Source organism: Silurus meridionalis, chromosome 2 (genome assembly GCF_014805685.1).
Source record: "Silurus meridionalis isolate SWU-2019-XX chromosome 2, ASM1480568v1, whole genome shotgun sequence".
Taxonomy (NCBI): domain Eukaryota; kingdom Metazoa; phylum Chordata; class Actinopteri; order Siluriformes; family Siluridae; genus Silurus; species Silurus meridionalis.
Window position 1 is genome coordinate 31926132 of NC_060885.1, and position 15000 is coordinate 31941131.

Consider the following 15000-nt stretch of genomic DNA (forward strand, 5'->3'; position numbering starts at 1 on the left):
CATATTTGCACTATTTTGAACTTCATCATTATCGAGTATATATTTTAGGGGAAGGTGGTAGAGTTACTAATCCGAAGGTCGGAGGTTCAATCCCTGCAATGGCCAAGCTGCCACTTATGGGGCCCTCGAGCAAGGCCCTTAACTCTCTGTGCTCCAGAAGTGCTGTATCATGGCTGACCCGTTTTATTATCTCTGGGATATAACCATGTAATAATTTCCCTGTGGGATCAATAAAGCATTCTAAAATGTATAATTTTTTAATATATATTAACACATTAATATATAATGTAATGCTCAATTTTTGGAGCAGCCAATCAGGTTTACATATTTCTGCAAAGTGTATTCTGTATGTAATCATCTTCATGATCAATAAAATCTTGTAATATTAAGGATATCATTTTTGACATCTGGGGCATATTTTCTCTGCTTGTTTGAATTTCTCTGAAGGTTTCATGACCTTGGGTTCATTCTTCTTGTATGCTGCTATCATGCTAATGACTGCTTAAAGAAGAAAGGAAAGTCTTTTGTCTTTTTTTCATTGCTTTTAACCCAAAAACAAATAATCATTAAGTTTAGATAAACAGCACCAAAGAAATCCATCACGTTTTTTCCCCCTTAACCCGATCTTACACTTTATAACACACTTACACGATGGCCAGTCTCTTACCTACAAAACGTCCTCTTGCCTATGGATCATTAAACATTATTTCCCGTGGAATTCGCTCGACTCTTACTGAACCAGCAGGCAATCTCCTGTAGCCAAAATTTGATCTTGCGCTTTGGGGTTAAATGAAACATTACTGACAGTATTGTGAAGTAATGATGGGCAATTCGTCAAGTCGGGCGCCATTTATTGCTACTCTTATTCATTCTGGATTAAAGATACATCATAAAAAAAGCCTAATGGCACATCACAGGACTACATAAACATCAATGTTACAGACAAAAGACCTAAGATCAAACAGCTTTCCTGCTTGACTCAATAAATTTAGATCTACACAATGTTCTTATCCTCTATGTTCAGATTAACTGTAAATGCAGACAAACCATCATTTACCAAAGTCAAGCAACGACCAAAGACTCAGCTTCGCATGGCAGCACCATTCTTCACACATGTTCCCAAAATGCGTATCCAAAAGGTCAGTCATTAAGCATGCTCCAAGAACGAAGCTCCTGATTTGTAACTTTTTGCTTATAGCGACCGGGCCACTGCCGTCTCCTGACAGGGTTAAAGACTTCGACCGACGATATAAAAGTGTCATCATTGCCGTTGGAGCTCAGGGCTTAATGTAACCGCACGCATTTTCGCGTGTCAATGTACTGTACGCTGCCGTGAGCTGCTGTGCATAATTCATCATCTAACCTCAGCTGCACTCTCTTCGCCAAGCATGGCTTTGATTATTGCGCATGGGTGTGTCTGAGCCCAGATGTCAGCGCTACCGAGGCCTGATTACAAACTCGAAAGGGGGGTGAAATGTCAAACTTGTTTGTCCTTTCAGTAGACCTCATTCAATTTCCTTTGTAAGTGCAAATTATTACATACATGAAGCGAGAAATAAATATATATATATATATATATATATATATATATATATATATATATATATATATATATATATATATATATATATATAGACCTCAAGATTTGAAGATTCAGTGCTTCGATAGGATGCTAATCTCACAGTCAAATCTTGACAGAAGTGTTATGAAATGAGGATCATACCATTTTGGTTATATGGGGGTGTTCTGTGTCTGATTTCACATAGAACTATCGGTTTTCCCACAATAAGTTAATATACAGCTGTAATAATTACAGATCTGTCTGGGTGCACACATGCCTGTGTTTTGACCACAGCTAATGACAGACCTCGTAATGACCTCCTCCAGATTAAAACAAAAATACATTCGATAAAAACTCAAAATATCGCTTTACACACTCATATGTAAATGATCATCAATAAAATAAATGATATTGTTCACAAATAAGCGATAACATCTAACATCAAAATCACGTCATGTGGAACACTCTGATTGATCGATCAATCCTGAGTTTCAGAGTTCATGTCTAATCTAAAAATGTTCGTTGACTGCCATTATGGTGTACCACAGGGATTTGTACTAGGATTCAGCCCATTGTAATCATGTTGTAATGTTGATTTTTTTTCCTTAAAAAATAAATTGGTCAGCGAAAATGTCCTTAATAGCCAGATTTGAATGCGCTCTAAAACACGTGCAGTTTTAAATGCGTGTTTTTTTATTTTGTAAACAAAATCCTGTCAAGATCGCATGCATTTGACATCTAGGCAAAAGTAAGAGTAACAGTTAAGTAGCAGACATGAAACGTTGATAAAAATGACTTTGTTCAGGTTAGTAATTAAAAAAGTTTGTCCATTCAGTTTAAGCTGCATTTCTGGACATTAATCATCACTAATAACGATTAGATGCCAGAAAGCTGCCTGTGAGCAACCTGCTGGCCTGTAAAGTCCCAATCCACAGTATGCATATGAGATGGTCTTGTCAGTAGCTGAGAAAAGACTAAGAGAGAGATCTTAAAGCTTCAATATCAAATGAGATGACATGGCGCTGCACACTGTCTGCTTAGCGTACTGGATTGAGACACACGCTCCAGGGCTTGCTATGACAGCTTCACTGAAGACTCCTCTTTTGTAGGGACAGCCGGAACATCGCTCCTGCCGAGCTTCCATTTATCAGCCCTTCTGTTCCCGCTGGCAGAACATACCTGAAGATCATTCTATCTATGACAGGGGCCAATTATCCTAAAAACCGCCCAAATCTATAACTCGGCAAATCTGCCAGCAAGATTGTTCTCGGTGGTGAAATATTTCTGGAGTAATTCTGCCGGATCAGATCGCGACTGCACAAGAACTCCAGAAGTTTGGAAAGAACTTCAGGCTTCAAGGCGTACATGTAATCAGATGTCGCAAAGCGCGCCGTGCGAATAATACGCACGTTTCATTGCGAGCGGATATTTAGCGACACAGTTTGCAGTAATTTGAAATGAAACAGCTGCGTTTTAGCACATTAACACGTTCGACACTTTTAAAAGGAGGAACAAAACGCTTCATGATGTTTTTACCGGGAAATATCACTCCCGGGAGATAAATTATTCATCACTGAGAGATATAAATCTATAAAACAGAACGCTATTTTATCCTTATTATGGGAGCCAAAATAGTCATTTAAGTGCCTTTTTACACACCTTTTTTTTGCTGTTCATTTTTTATATTTATTTTAAGGGAAAACTGCAGTGAAAAAAATTCTGCACAGGAGCTTGAATTGTATTAATTCTATTCATAATTCTGTTCATGTATTAGTAGTTGTAGTAATAACAGTAGTTAGATGCAATAGTAGTAGTGGTGATGGCGGCAGTGGTTCTGTAGGTGCAGGAGCAATATTTCTTTAGCTAACAGTAACAGGATAAATGTAGTGGTAGTGGTGGTAATAGTAGATCTAGTAGTAGTTGTGATAGTGGTAGTATTAATAGTAGTAGAGTAAGTGCAGTACTAGTAGTACAGTCGTCTTCCGTCTATCACGGAAGTTACGTGCCAAAACCGACTGCAAATTTCTGTGCTCAAGTAGAAGAAGTAGTAGTAGTAGTAGCAGTAGTAATTGTAGTAGTATTACTAGGAATAGTAGTAGTAGCAGTATTATTAGTAGTTATAATAATAGTAGTAGTGGCAGTATTAATAATAGTAGTAGTAATAATAGAAGTGGTAATAGTAATAATGGTAGTATTACTAGTAATAACAGCAATATTAATAGTAGTAGTAGTAGTAGTAGTAGCAGTATTATTAGTAGTTATAATAATAGTAGTAGTAGCAGTATTATTAGTAGTTATAATAATAGTAGTAGTGGCAGTATTAATAATAGTAGTAGCAGCAGTATTAATAGTAGTAGTATAGTAGTAGTAGTGATAGTATTAATAGTAGTAGTAGTAGCAGTATTATTAGTAGTTATAATAATAGTAGTAGTAGTAGTAGTAGTAGTAGCAGCAGCAGTAGCAGCAGCAGTGCAGCAGCAGCAGTAGCAGCAGCAGCAGCAGCACAGCAGCAGCAGCAGCAGCAGCAGCAGCAGCACAGCAGCAGCAGCACAGCAGCAGCAGCAGCAGCAGTAGCAGCAGCAGCAGCAGCAGTGGTGGTGGTAGCAGCAGCAGCAACAGCAGCAGCAGCAGCAGCAGCAGTTGTTGTTGTTGTTGTTGTTGCAGCAGCAGCAACAGCAGCAGTGGTGGTGGTGGTGGTGCAGCAGCAGCAGCAGTTGTTGCAGCAGCAGCAGCAGTTGTTGTTGTTGTTGTTGCAGCAGCAGCAGTTGTTGTTGTTGCAGCAGCAGCAGTTGTTGCAGCAGCAGCAGCAGTTGTTGTTGTTGCAGCAGCAGCAGCAGCAGTTGTTGTTGTTGCAGCAGCAGCAACAGCAGCAGCAGCAGTTGTTGTTGTTGCAGCAGCAGCAGCAGTTGTTGTTGTTGCAGCAGCAGCAGTAGCAGCAGCAGCAGCAGTTGTTGTTGTTGTTGCAGCAGCAGCAGCAGTTGTTGTTGTTGCAGCAGCAGCAGCAACAGCAGCAGCAGCAGCAGCAGCACCAGCAGCAGCAGCAGCAACAGCAGCAGCAGTTGTTGTTGTTGCAGCAGCAGCAACAGCAGCAGCAGCAACAGCAGCAGCACAGCAGCAGCAGCAGCAACAGCACCAGCAGCAGCAGCAGTTGTTGTTGTTGCAGCAGCAGCAGCAACAGCACAGCAGCAGCAGCAGCAGCAGCAGCACAGCAGCAGCAGCAGTTGTTGTTGTTGCAGCAGCAGCAGTGGTGGTGGTGGTAGCAGCAGCAGCAGCAGCAACAGCACCAACAGCAGCAGCAGCAGCAGCAGCAGCAGCAGCAGCAGCAGAGCAGCAGCAGCAGCAGTAGCAGCAGCAGTGGTGCAGCAGCAGCAGTGCAGCAGCAGCAGTGGTGCAGCAGCAGTGGTGCAGCAGCAGCAGTTGTTGCAGCAGCAGCAGTGGTGGTAGTGGTAGTGGTGGTAATAGTAGATCTAGTAGTAGTTGTGATAGTGGTAGTATTAATAGTAGTAGAGTAAGTGCAGTACTAGTAGTACAGTCGTCTTCCGTCTATCACGGAAGTTACGTTGCCAAAACCGACTGCAAATTTCTGTGCTCAAGTAGAAGAAGTAGTAGTAGTAGTAGCAGTAGTAATTGTAGTAGTATTACTAGGAATAGTAGTAGTAGCAGTATTATTAGTAGTTATAATAATAGTAGTAGTAGCAGTATTATTAGTAGTTATAATAATAGTAGTAGTAATAATAGAAGTGGTAATAGTAATAATGGTAGTATTACTAGTAATAACAGCAATATTAATAGTAGTAGTAGCAGTATTAACAGTATTATTAGTAGTAATAATAATGATAGTAGTAGCAGTATTAATAGTAATAAGTGTAAGTGTAAGTGCAGTAGTACTAGTAATATTAATATGAGTAGACTATATTGTAAAATTGCATTAGTATTAATATTACTAATATTAGTAAGAATAGCTGTACAGTAGTAGTCTAGAAAGCATACAATCTACATTATATTGCTGAATCCTCTGTTAAGGGCTGTGACAAACATGTGACAAATATTTGTCAATGTGCTTTGATATCTTGGGATTTTTTTATCCTGAATAAACTAAGCCTCATGCATGTTATCTATAAATTCGACGCAGGTGAGCTTTAAATGGCAACAGATGCCACGTCCCCTCCGAGAGCCAATCCGAGCCGCATCCCAAAAATACGGGCATCTGTTTACCATTTATCATTTACTAATACTTTATAGATTCTCAGCAGAATTTTGCGAGTGTAATAGAGAAGGTTCGGCGGTGCGGCAAACATCTAAGGCCTTTTTATAAATATTGTTTCCTCGGGCCCTTTTGAGACATCCATTTACATCCATGATTTAAAAAAAAAAAACACAAACTGTCAATCAAACGATTCTTTTTTTCTTCTTTTACATATCCGAAGCCATCGGTGGCACTTTGTTCCTGCGGTGTTGTATCAACACGACAATCTTTATACGTGCAAGCTTGTAATCCATTCATTATGCCGATCCCCCAGAGACGGCAGAAACTGGATATGTGGATGCATTGTGCTCTGAAAGCAAATGTGAACTCTGGGAAATACAGTGCAGTTTTTTCCCTGTGCCACAAATGAGCTGCAAAAAAAAACAAAAAAAAAAGCATGTTCTTGCGAAAAAACTAATATATCTAGGTCACAAATGTTGATGAAGGCAAAGGTATTCACACCTCCAGCTCAAACCATGAAGCCATGGTGAATGAATCCAGCTTTGGTTCTTGCGTTGGTATCTGCAGCGTCCCGATCCAATCAGACAGACGGCCCGTCCTTAGGACACATACGCAAGGTCACAAACCAGAAAAAACGTCTACAGGGGAAAAAAAAACACTAAGCAGCCTCGGATGAACACTCACGAGGTGCATGAAGAGTATGAAACAATATGGTGTGATGTTATAAAGGAAACAATTATCAAAACAAAACAAAATGGAACACAGCGGGAACGCAAGGCTTATTGTTGCCTGGAAACAAGCTTCCACATAAGCGAGACGAGATTGAAATGCAGTCACCGGTGTCCTCTTCTTAAAGCTAGCGCCTTCTCGATGCTGATGTAAAGAGGTAGGTGCTTCTCGAATCACCCCGATCCTCTTCCCTTGATTTTCTTCTTCTAATCACCCAGCATGGATCCTCTCGAGTTTTCCACTTAGAGCTCGCTATTTGGTACACACCGTAATCTCCATCCCAGGCTCGAGCACACACACCGCTGGGTCTCAAGGAAGCCCATTTTGTCCAAATGAAAATGCGGTTTCCGAGCTCCCTTTCGACATCCCTTGCTCAGCACGTGCGGTTAAATTGTCGAGGACATGAAAACGAGAGCTCTTGATGCAACAAGCTCCCCCAAGGTTTAATGAAGAGGGTGGTCTACAGGACACTCAGCCATATTTACACATTATCAGAAACCGTGAATATGCTTGTGCGAGGTTATCGCCCAATGGCATGAAAGTGCACCTTTGCACTCAAGTACAAGTTTTCCCATAAGAAATAATGTAAATTTTTGAGTCACTTGAATCTCTTTCTTCTCTCTCGCTTTTAATCACGAATTCTTCTTAACGCCTTCTATTTCAGGCTTCTTCTTCATGACAGCTTCACTATTACAGTGATCACTACACTTATTAACAACTAAACCATATGCAAAACACACCGCTTTACGCACACAGAGAAAAGCAGAAAGAGAACAAATGGTAGAGCAAATACTCTAGATGGATGGATGGATGGATGGATGGATGGATGGATGGATGGATGGATGGATGGATGGATGGATGGATGGATGGATGGATAGATAGATAGATAGATAGATAGATAGATAGATAGATAGATAGATAGATAGATAGATAGATAGATAGTGCATAGTACAGGTACACAGCAACGAAATGCAGTGTGGTATCTACCAGAAGTGCAAAATGTAGCAATCGTGCAAATAGTGCAGATAAATATGTAGCATATCTACTTCTACTCCGGTAGCTGAATTGGGTGAGCGAACAGAACAGCTTTCCGTCAAAAACATCCGAAGGATCCGATCGGATTTTCGACTCGCAATCCAATGCAAGTTTTAACAAACGTTTTTGCTCGCATTACAAAACACTCGTAAACAACTTTACTCACAAACCGAGGTTCTACTGTATTTATATTAGATTTATTTATATATTAGATATTAGATGCTAACCAGAATTGCAGCTAGTATATAAATAAATCTAATATAAATATACCGAATTGTTTGATCTTTGTTTCATTCATTTTTTAGATAAAATTTTATTGTATCTAAAGAATAAATGAAACAAAGATCAAAGAATTTGGTCAAATAAAATTACAAAGTAGTAAAGAAATCTTTCAAAAAGGGCTAAAAGGACAGGATCATGTCACAAAGTAGAAGAATCATTAAAATTCGATAGACAAATACAATTTAAGTAAATCATTTCAGATGGAATAAATTTCCCATGCCATTTGGCATTCAGATAAAAAAAAAAAAAAAAAAAACTGACACCAAATTGAACTTCTACAAAAAGTGATCTCTTATAGGAACCTTTACCTCATACCAAATCACTGAGATTTCTACAAGTAAATATACAATTAGCAACACTTCAGTAATGATTACTAACATTCACAACTTAATTAAAATGTCATTCTGCACTTTTACCTCAAAAATAAATCGTCAGAACTTTAATTAAATGTGTACCCTTGTTTGTTTAGTTTTTTTCCCCGGTGTTTACGCATGATGCATTTATTATTAGTCCAGTTGCATCTCAAAACCCGAACGTACGGATCGTAAAATCCTCCGATGCAAATCGAAATGTTGCCCGGGCGATGACGCGCCGACGCCTGAGAAGGCGGAATAATTACAAATAACTCCCCAAGTGAGTACAAAAGTGTCTGAATGAGTACAAGCAGGCAGGTTTATCTTTAAAAAGATTTCTTTCAACTTACAAAAATATCCTCAGGCATCTTAGACATGAATCATCGAATACATGGAAATACTACACTACTACAGATATTGGGATGGGTGGCGTCTAGGGGTCCATTTAAAATATACACTATATAGACAAATGTTTGTGGACACATGACCATAACATTCATATGTATCATTTTTTTAACATCCCATTCCACACCTCCACTCTTCTGGGCCTATTGATAGATTTTGTGCTCCATCAAAATGTGCTTCATCAAAACATTAGTAAACTCAGGTACAGGTGAGGTGAGGAGGCCTGGGGTGCGGTCAGCGTTCACATTTATTCCAAAGCTGTTCCATAGGGTTTAGAGCTGTATAGCAGGAGATCTTCCACTCTATCCCATGTAAAGCAGATCTTCATGGTGCATCAACATTTCAGCATATCGTCATATCTTCGACATTTGGTACTATTGTATAGCAATCACCGTTAAAGATATATTTAATAAAATGTTTTATGGTTTAATCAACAATAAATAAAAAATAAATAAATAAATAAATAAATAAATACATGAATTAATTAATAGACTGTTTTACATAATTGCATTAATTGATTAATTGAATGTTTTTTTTACATAATTGCATTAATTAATTAGTTAACTATTTTTGTACAATTATTTTCATTAATTAATAAAAAGAATGCAAGAATAAATGAAGGATTGAAACATTAAAATATATCAAATAAAAAAATACTTTTTTTTTATTAAAGGCTGAATTTTCTTTCTTATTTCCAGGTAAAACTGCAGTAGGAGGTAGAGGGAAATTCGTTTCTCCTTCGGCTACAGACGGTTGTACGAATGACTGCTTTAACTTAAACATACACACAGTGGGAGACTAAAAAGAAAAGAAAGTCCTCTGTAAGACTTTGAGGAAACGCAGATTCCCGGGTCAATAACACAGATGACTACGCCTCAATGCCACAATTCCCCCGAGTTCAATTAAAAAAAGTGATCAGCAGGAAATCAGTGATCAATCAAGAAATTGTGGTTTATCATGAAAATCACAGCTTTCAACATGAAGTTTCACTTCCTACCTCACTGACAAGAGTATATAATACAGCTATTGTTATTGCTAACGCCCTCTGTCCGAATCCAACCTTCACGGTCGGCAGGAAGCGATGATTCTGATTAGCGGTTTAAAAGCAAAGCCGCTCGCACGCTCTCTCCAGACGTCTTGTTTTTTATTATTTATTTATTTCTTTTTACAGAAAATCAATCTAGTGATACTTTGAAAGAAAGATGACTAAAGATAAAAAAGCACACTCCAGGTTCACGTTATTAAAGCCATCTGTTCCGCACACGCCGTCGTCACGTGACGCTTGTTGGCTCGATGGCTGAAATCGGATCATCCATTACCAGCAAAGCTAAAGGTGTTGACGGAAAGTGTTCATTTCGTGGTTCTTTAGAATTTGCGTAACCTTTTATTACTCCAGCTTATCCTGAAGTGGAGCATCGTTGGAGTTTCTCTTTTTGCGCGTAGCTTTAACCGCATACAAACATCTATTAACCTTCAAAAAGTAAAAAAAAAGCAAGAAGAACGACTAAAAGGCTACTTGACTAAAGCGGAAAAAAAAAAAAAAAAACGCTTGTGTGGTTTCATTTGCATTTCATTTAGGAGACGATAAATAAATAGAAATAGAAATACTATATGTATATTTGCACCTGCTTTTATTCCCAGCGTCAAGAAAAAAGTATTTACGTTACAGGTGCTAAATGTGAAAGCATCAATAAATTATTATTTCTATTATTATTTATTAGTATATACTTTCATTATTTTCCACCTGACTGAGAATAGACACTGTGAGGCCAAACGTTTGTGGACTCCTGACCAAAAGATTTATACGTGTATCCGAATTGAACATCCTATTCCACGTCTAGCGGCCATTATAACATCCACATTCGAAAGTGCAGGAAAAAGTTTCTAATAAAGAAACAGTTTCAAACATCCTACACAAAGGTGTGGCTTCAACATTGTGGTCACCTTTTGAGGAAGATCGAGATATGCTTGGAAAAGTCAGGTGTCCCAAAACCTTTGCGTATATATAGCGTACGTTACAGGTAACTTTGATACAGATTCTGTAGACACACACACACACACACACACGTGCTTCCTTTCCTGTCGAATTAAATTCTAATGGCATGAGGATATTGTAGATAATGGACTGCACTTTGTCGTTTAGAATCTCATTAAAATGGGGTAAAACAGTGAGAATTTTATAACACATTTAGATGAACTAGATTAAGCTTTTTTATATTAAAGTGATTCTCTCCTTTTCTCTCTCATTTTCTGGAATCATTGGTTTATTAGCTGTGAAAAGCCACACACACACACACACACACACACACACACACACACACACACATACACTCACAACCCCCATGTCTCTTTACCCAACCCTTTGCTTTGCCTTGTGGCTGAACGACCACAAATCTACACAACCAGACTCGAGCTTGAGAGTAAATGAGAACTTTCGTCCATATAGTATCTATTACCATACAATAACATGCATCTTTTCGTTTGAGATTTGGCTAGTTTGTGTGTGACAATTCATACACTAAGAATTAAGGAAATAATCTCCTACCCTGTAGATAATGATAGTTCAGGTTGATGTCTATAATGATAGTTCTTGTTGAACTGCCACTCGTGCTGTAAACCCGCATAAAAATCGAGCGTAATTGCATGCCGATGTCTTTTGTCTCAGAGTCTCAGAAAGGAAAAAAGCATCAATAAAAGGTGATCAATTATGGAATATGCGCAGACTGATGTGTGCCACGTGTTTAAACGTGATATGTTGATGGCAACTGCCTGGAGATTCTCCTGCTGAGTGATGGATAGGCCTGGGACCGATGATGAATTGACCCTCGAGACAAAAGTTTTCTCTGCGTCGAATGAAAAGAGCACGAAAAGCAAAACCAACACCGTAACACCAGCATGACTACAACATCTGTCCTTTTACATTCACAATAATGCCATTTGAAGGACGGTCTTATCTGAAGCATTTATTTTATTTCTAAATCTGAGCAGCTATAGGGATTTGAACTCATGACCTTCAGATCCTATACCTTCTCCACCAAGCTCCCACCTCCCCTTCTAGCAGCAGGTTATCCAACTTTAAGGTTCAGGTCTAATAAGGTGAGACTCCTACAAAGTCTTCAGCAGCATCATCCGGCTTCCCTATAGAGACTGTTTTCAAATCCTTAATTAAAAACAACAACAACAACAACAACAACAACAAGAAAAAAAAAACTCAGGTGCTACAATCAACATCAAAATGCAGATTTATGTTTTTTTCCTTCTGCAAACTCGCTGAAAAATCAAGGCGGGAGACGTAGGACCTCTGTAATTTTCAGTGTTGCAATTAAGCATGATTACATGTGCCGAGCTGCATCCATGCAAAAGGAAAAAAAAAGAACCTATTTCCAAATAAATAAATAAATAATGAAATAAATAAAGAACCGGCAGTGTTTTCAGACCCCCTCAAGATCTTAAAACACCCCCACAATCTCAACAGCTTTAATTAGTGAGGAGCTGCCCACTCAACACCACATAAGTGCATAATGCATTTGAAACCAAATAGATGCCGAGAATATAAAAGCTGATTTTGCTGAATACCCCTTTCGACGGGAAAACCTGAAGCGGCGGATCCGCTATTCTGCAACGATCCCATAAAGTATAAAAACCTGTTCCTTCTAAAATGCACACACTTTAACTCCATTCCTGTATAAAGAAAATCCATCGAAATGCTAAACATCTTGACAATCTGCTTCAGACTGTATCGGGGTTTTCATTTTTTTTTTTTCATTCGTTTTGGCGTGTTGCATTAGTGTACGACTTGTGCAAGATGGAACGCACCCCGGTTCCTCCCAGCTCTCTTTCTACCATCTTAGTCACGCTGACGAATATGTCACATCCAGATCTCTCCATCTGTCTCTCGTGCTGGGAACCTCCAGTGCCATGTGATCTCAATCTGCCCTGGGCCAAGAGTGCGAGGATTTCATTAACCACCCAGGGAAATCTTGAACTAAACACAGCAACAGAGGGAAACTATTTAGATCTTAAGAACAGTGGACTAATGACTAATAAAAATCATCGAGCATCTGTTTTTGATGTGGGTTTGTTACTAGGGGGAATTGTATTAAATATACCACAATATTGATCTCAAGGCCTGTGAACTGATCACACACAGTACACACACACACACTCACACACACTCAAACACACACACATATATATATATATATATATATATATATATATATATATATATATATCAGTGCAAAGCCTTCTCTGGCCTAAACACTATCAGAAACACTGACCTACATTTACAATCTAAATTCTAATATTTGTATCCATAAAATTGTATTAATTTATTTCCAACAGTTTATTCTCTTCATTTCGTGGTGTTTTTCTCGGCTGCACTGCTTCCAGTACATGTATGTGGATGTTAGATTTTTTGTCCAATCAGATTTCAGCCTCAATGTTCTGCCATGTCAATCTAATCTGCCCAGAGCCTTCAGAGTCAGTACTGCTGGCCTTTTTACCATCGTCTCCTTAAGAAATAGCTCTGTTGCTTTAACCAATCAGATTTCATATTCGCCTCACAGCTCAGAATAGTCTCAGCATTTTTCCATCCTCTGATTGGTTGGTCAGAGGGATTCTGTTACAGACAAGTTCGACTGGCAAAACACGTGTGTAGCTCTGCACACATTAATACATCAGAGTTGTGTCGCAGACATATTTAAAGATCTATTTTCAAGAAAAGCTAGACATCGTGAGGAGGTCGGCCAACCCCCGAAGCTACTTCGTGTTCACCACTTCCAGACCAGTGAAATTGAGCGGTACCACTGGATTACAGCCTCTGGGGGGCGCTGCACATTATGAGTCTGCATCTCTGGTGAGTAGGTTGGATTTTATTTATATTTTAATGTTTTTGTCATGTTAGTAGACAAATATTGATTCTGAACTGCTCCAGATGATGTAGGTGCACAGTTATGGTTGTAGTGTAGAGGTTTGGGTTTCTCGCTTTAGTAAAATGGTATTCAACCTCCATATGTGGAATTCTTCTCTCTCTCTCTCTCTCTCTCTCTCTCTCTCTCTCTTTCTGTAATGCCACACGTTGTTATATTACGTTTTTGTATTGTATTGATGGTTTCTATAATTGCGACGTGATAGTGGTGGTATTAAGAGGTGGATTAAGTCGGGTAAGTCGTGTATGTTTAAAAATAAATATGAAATTTTAGTAATAAATACAGAGTGCATAAAGTTTCTGTGTTCTATGTTTTTTATGTGATAGCTCAGTGTTTAAGGGATTTGACTGGAAGGTTACAAGTTCAAATCCCAGAAACCCTGAGCTGGGCCCATGAGCAAGGCCCTTAACCCTCTCTCTCTCTCTCTCTCTCTCTCTCTCTCTCTCTCTCTCTCTATGGGTTTTGTGCCAGAATGTACTATTTATTCTAATAAAAAAGTTTGTCCTTATTCCCAATTTTCAACTGCCCCGAGAATTGAAACAGTTAGAAAAAAAATGAATGAGACAAAAAATAAATAATAAATTTTTAAAAAAGCCTACAGGCAGCAACTTCTAAAAGAATCTTGCAACACAATTTGTGAAGTTTGGAGCTGTTTTACAAAGTAATTTAGAGAAAAAAAAAGTAACCTGGGACAAATGATTAGAGTATACTTCCAATTCTCAGGCTCTTATATCTGCCAAATTCAGTACTTCTCAACACAACTGCAAAACCTCCTCTCTGGACAATCAGCAAACTATTACTGTGCTTCAAACGAACATGAAGCAAAGCATCTCTGATAACCTTTTTATAATACGACTGAATCAAGCGAGATTTTATTCCGTATAGTCTTTTAAAACAATGTACTCAAACTCTTGTTTTCTTAACTAACAATCTGTGAGTACGTCCACATCACTCTCACAGAGGGAATAAGTAACGAGGAGACATGCATGAGTTACTGTGAATGCAACACTATCGATCCGCGCTCGCTCATTGGAAAACAACTTAATGAACATTCGCAGGACCTTCACACAAAGCATCACGTTGTTCCATGCTGATAAGTGATTCCCGGGTGTGAGCGCTTCAGAAGAAAAAAACAGAAACATGCCTGACGCCTGGGAGAGGCCTGAGCAGCCTCGATTGATTTATTGAGCCCGGGTTCCTGATAAGTGATGCGGAGATGATGATGTTGTAAGCGGCCCTGAGATCAGAAGGACCCTGAGAGGAAAGGAACGATCGCTGAAGGGCATGGCACCTATTTCAGGCCGGGCTGATCTTCATTGCTTTTTCCAGTTGTGATATTGACCAGCGTGCCGGCTCTGAGCGAACGCTCCTGATTCCTATTTCATCGGCTAATGGATCTCAGCGCCTCAAAATCATTAAGTCAAACTACGTAAACGTCGGAATATTGGAGGGAAAGGAAGGTCACACGATTCCACATACAGTAGGTGCCATGAATGT

At 39.0% G+C, this 15000-nt stretch overlaps 1 protein-coding gene across 6 annotated transcripts in view; it reads right to left on the minus strand.

Annotated features, from left to right (window-relative positions):
• macrod2 (mono-ADP ribosylhydrolase 2) overlaps positions 1 to 15000 on the minus strand; it is a 618133-nt gene that overhangs the window by 294039 nt on the left and 309094 nt on the right. The gene's annotated exons all lie outside the window — the stretch shown is intronic.